Source organism: Triticum dicoccoides, chromosome 2B, assembly GCF_002162155.2.
Source record: "Triticum dicoccoides isolate Atlit2015 ecotype Zavitan chromosome 2B, WEW_v2.0, whole genome shotgun sequence".
Taxonomy (NCBI): Eukaryota; Viridiplantae; Streptophyta; class Magnoliopsida; order Poales; family Poaceae; genus Triticum; species Triticum dicoccoides.
This window is the reverse complement of record NC_041383.1, coordinates 200,862,596-200,867,971: the sequence shown is the minus strand read 5'-3', so window position 1 is coordinate 200,867,971 and position 5,376 is coordinate 200,862,596. Positions and strand designations below refer to the sequence as shown.

Below are 5,376 nucleotides of genomic sequence, written 5' to 3'. Positions count from 1 at the left end.
TCCACAATTTTCAAGTCTTCTGCAAAGTATACCTTCAAGAAGAGCCCAGTGTTGAATTGTTTAGGGAATGTTTTTATTTGGACCACCAAAATGAGTTTATGAATGGACCCAGCTTGGAACTTGGCGGAATCTCAATTCAACGAAGAAGAGATGCCATCTTTCCTTATGCTTGCTTACCGAGTCACCCTAAAGATTGGAACCAAACATGGTTTTATTGCCAAGATACTTCTCCGGCTGACGAGAATCCACTGTCGGGTTACCGTACCCAGCGTCTTGACTCAAAACACAATCTTCCTGAGAAGCTTACCGTGCCGATTTTAATCTCCTCGAGGAAGCTTTTCCACTTGGGTTTCCCATTCAATTTCATGCAACAATATGAAAAAGTGAATGTCTTCTTCTCTACTTGATGGTATAAAGCCGCAGTAAAAGCTGCATGGGTTTGAACTCCGATGCCGCTTTGGTCCCGGCCAACAACTTGTTTGAGTTAATGGACAAATTTTCTCACGGAATCTTGGATGAGTGACCATCTATGTTGGACAAAGCACGAGTCACGGTTGCTAGCAATTGGGTGTGGCTTCACGTAATGTTTTTTCTCATGCTATAGTTTGAGAATTTTTCCAATATTTCTTGCATTTTTTGCTTAGTTCCACATATCGGATCCATGCTAGTGTTACATCATCTTTCACACAACAAAACATCTTTAAATTATGTGAATGCTAGACCTCTTGGCTTCACTATCTTCTTCTTTTAGTGTGTGACGTTTTCCACTTCAAACACCGAGGAATTGGTATCTTCCATGGTAAATTGCAAAGACTCTTGACCATCATTTATCATGTTATGCAATATTTGTTCCTACAATATGCATCGCAATTTAACTATCGTCCTACAACATTGATGTGGTGGTATGTGCAAAAAAATAATTTACGAATGCAAGCGTGAATGGGGCAAAGATTGCACTTGCTCTTGGTCGGGCATTCCATCGAACAATGTGTGGGCACGCCCGGAGCCTACATAGCCTGATGTCACCCGATGCCTTTGGAGCTGTGGCGAGTCGCCCATCATGGACGCATCGGGGGCGGCTTGCGAAAACTCAAATCTAGGATGCCCGTACACTGGGAGGGCGGAACGGAGTCGGGCACCACCGACAAGTTGTTTTTTCCCACGGCTACAACCTTCGGATTGGTCTGTGTCGCACCAAAGTCCATGTCCTCAGCACCGGGCACAAAGGTCATCTTAGGACCGGGCACCTCTGCAGTTACCTTCGCCGCCACCTCACGCTCGCGCTGCCTCCGGCGATGGTCCTTCCGGGCAAGGTTCTCCACTTTGCAAGGAACCATCAGGCTGGGGAGCACGACCAATTCCACCGAGGCATCATCCGTGCCCATGGTGCCAGACAGGATTGTCGATGATGACATCAGCAGCGGCGGATGAGGACAGCGAGCAAGGGAGGAGGTGGGCTGTGATGCAGAGACAGGAAATGTAGGATGGAGGTAGGAGGATATCGGTCGAAGTGGAGGACTAGCCAATTTTGAGAGTATTTGGGATGGGTCGGGCTTGTCAGAGCCGACACAGTGGGCGCGTCCAGGCGTCCCCATATCCGCCCCATGTATGGGCCGGGTATGGTGAGTGTCGGTCATTCTGGGTGTTTGGGCCGGATTTGTAAGGTCTGGTTGGGTGCGGTTTTCGCGTCCGGTCAGTGATCTTTATGGTCATATTACCTTTTAAACCTTGTCTTTCTTCTTCTCAACTAATGAGATATTGAGATGAGGCAAATATGTTGCCTCATGTTTCAATTTTTTTTCTTCTAAAGATGGCACCTGTGCATGCTACGGATAGTACATTGGAAGGAGTATACGTTTGCTGCGTGCACATGAACAACATGGTTAGGTTGCAAAATAAGCTCTTGGTACCTTCCTAATGACCAATCAGTTGGCAACCTGCAGCCTGCTTATATGGTTGACAAGATCGCTGACTGTATGTACGCACAAGATCATGTATACAATATAAGTTACACGGAACAACCTGAGAAACGTATGTGAAATTATGTTGTCAATGCTAACATGCCAACACCACTTCTCCTTTGTCATTTGTCACCAAGTCGGTTTGCATCATGTCATTTGAATGATATATATGTTTTTCTGAAAGCTGTTGAAAGAAACTATGGTGCATAATAAAATGAAACTCCTCCCTCATCTAATGCAGCCCCATGGACGGATGCTTGCAATAGAAGTTCCAATGCTACTCCTACTCCACTACATATCGAACTCATGGCCACCAGTATTTCGTTACATCAAACGAAGCCTAGATCCATAAGTAAGTAAACACAAAATACATGGAAAGTGTTCCCGGCAAAAGATATATATATAAATATATGTGCATAGAAAAATAACACGATCTAGATCCTGCAGTTTCATCAACTGACCATTCCACCGCCCCGCTGAACACCACTATATACATCGAAGACGGAGAAAACAACCGTGAAATCTGTCACCACAAACGGAAATAAGTACGAGGGAATGACCCGAGGAGGCGAGGCACTCCGAAGCGGCCATAGGCTAATGTTCTTGTTGCCCTTGCCCATGTGGAGTGACACGGGCGGCCGAAGCGTAGGCAGCAGCGCGATCCTTACACCACCTTGTCAGCCGGCACACAAGAGAACCAAGATATACATGAAACAGCAAGAATCTGCAGGGGAAACATAGATACAGTTAGCCACCCGCAAAATAATAATAACAGATACTACAATTAGCGTACATAATCAAGATTTAGAAAAGCTGGAGCAATTCAAGCAGCCGTATTAAAATATACCCGTAAAAACTAACGGTGGGGTTTGTATTAAAATATACCCGTAAAAACTAATTAACAATGTTCATTAAATTGACTTATATGTACAGAAAGCCCAAATCTAAATTATTGTCGACTAGCTGTACTAGTATACGATTTATACATAGATAGAATCCTCTAGCACCAGCTCGAAGGCGCTCAAAACTCTGTGGGGCGGAAGCGGAACAAGATCGAGCTAGTGCGCCAACAAATTGCATGAACTGATTGCTTCCATTTGATCGTAGCGGAATTAAGTGTGAGGAAAGAAAACTCACAACGTCACGAGCACGCCGACAACGAGTACCAGAATAATGATGATAAGTGCCACAACTCTTTGACGCTTGGGATCTGCCGGAATCAGCACGGCGTCTATGAGGTAGACGGCGAGATGGTCGTCGTCGACGACCGTCTTGGTGATCCTGGTCTTGTTACGTGACGACGGCGGCCACGAAGAAAGCATCAGCCTGCCTCTGTGGTGACGGATGGTGAGCATATCCTCCCCATCAAGCGTCGAGAACTCCCCGTGGACCCAGGTCACCCAGCTGAGCAGCTCCTCAGAGTAAGCCATCGTCAGGCCGTGGTACAGGAGAACCGCGACCTGCTCGTCGGCGGTGAGGTTATGGAACCTCGGCATGAACGCCCCCACCGCCTCGTCCTCAGGGCAGAGGATTGTGAGCCCCAGATCGCTGCCGATCTGCTCACGGAACGCGTCGCCCACGCCGGCCGTCATGGCGACGAGGCCGGAGAAGGCGCGGCACCCGCCATCGGACAAGAGCATCGTCAAGCGTCCTCCGACGCCTCCGGTGGTTGCCCCTCGGCCCAAGCCTCCTCCGGCGCCTCGGGTGGTTGCCCCTGGCCCTGGGCGCAGGGGACGAGCAGGAGGAGAAGGATGCTGCAGGAGGCGAGTGCGGCTCCGGCGAGCGACGCCATTGTGCTTCTCCGGCCCCGAGAAGTGGGAACACTGAGGAGGATGGAGACGAGCAGGGGGAAAAGATGGTTTTTGGACGGCGGCCGGCCTTCAACTCCAGACCCAGTGCCTACCCTATCGCAGCTACCTCGATTCCAGTTCTCTTTCGGCACTCAAAAGATGGTGTTGGTGAGTGAATGCGCGTGGCTGGCTCTGCCTAGTATCACTGAAATGGTTGGCTTCGTCACTTTGCCACAGAGGATGTGTGTCTCTGATTGAGGAAATTGTACACCGATGGGTTTTACTTCGTGGGACTTTCCACGAAACTTCGTTCACGCTGAAATTTGACACGTCCTGGTATGTTTGCACACGTGAACTTGTTGCCAAAATTGAATTACAGTTGTGAATTTCGCTTTGACCAATGATATTTAGCGCCTCGTGTTAAGTTTTTTTCTTTTTGCGGGTGAAATAATGCATTACTCAATCACTAGGTCGGTACAATTGGAACGAGAGGAATGCGCGGGTGTTTCGTCAGAAGAGTGCTCCACCGACGGTGCTTCTCGCCAACATCAAGGAGGCCACGCTTTGGGTAACTATGGGTGCTAGAAAGTTGGGATACTTGATGACGGAAGAGTAGTTGGTCACTTTTTTCGGTTGTTACGGTGTTGTCTGTGTTGTAACACGACCATAAACTCTATTCCTCTTATTTATTGAATGAGGCAAATCTTTTGCCTTTCTTAAAAAAACAATGTTGGTACAATCAATCGCTGCAAACCCCAACGCGGAGGCCACGAACATAACCAAGTCATGGTTCTGCCTTCTAGACGAGCAAACTTAGCTAGACTATCACCAACCTTATTTTGACTATGATTGATATGAGTAATACAAGAATCATGAAGGGACATAAGGTAACGAATCTTCTTGATGAGCGAAGCGTAAATAGATCTATCCACGTCCTGAGCCTGTGTCAGCTTCACTGCAATGATGGAGTCCATCTCCTATGAGCAATTATATTCAACACCTCGTGTTAAGTTGATTGAAGCAGACATAACTTTTCGTGATTATATCACTTGTTACGTGTCGAGCAGGGCCACGTCGACGACCATCTTGCTCGGCTTGGCTTCTTCGTCGACGGCGCTCCTCTGGTAGCACATCACTGCCGTATCGGTCGTCGCCTTGACATTGTTGCCAACCAAGTCCACTCTCCCGTTCTTAGGCATGAGGCCCTTGAACGGCTGCCCCTCAGCTGAGAGGATGACAAGGAGAAGAATTGCGGCGGACTTGATGGCCCCGGCGAGCGGCATCGCGCTTCTCCCGCTCGTTCGCCGCCGCCTATTGTGATGGGTTGGTCACCGGATCTCGAGTTGAAAGCCGGCCAAAAAGCCTCTTTCCAACGGCTCTGAACTAGATACACGGCGCGCTTCACCCACTCAATCGTTGTCGTGTGTGCTATTCGTTTGTTTTCCGAAGCCGTATATCCGGCGCAGAGCAGAGGGGGAAAAGAGGGTTTTTGGTCGGCTTTCCAGTAGCCAACGGCCTGGACATAAATGGGCCTGGCACGACATGGCACATGGAGGCCCATTTATAATTACGTCGGAAAAATTTAGAAAAAGAACTCAAAAAATAATAATAAATGAGCCCAGGTG

General features: G+C 48.3%; 1 pseudogene; it reads right to left on the bottom strand.

Moving 5' to 3' along the window:
* Positions 1–2,342: 2,342 nt before the first annotated feature.
* On the bottom strand, positions 2,343–4,725 carry LOC119360779 (annotated as a pseudogene).
* Between the last annotated feature and the right edge of the window lie 651 nt (positions 4,726–5,376).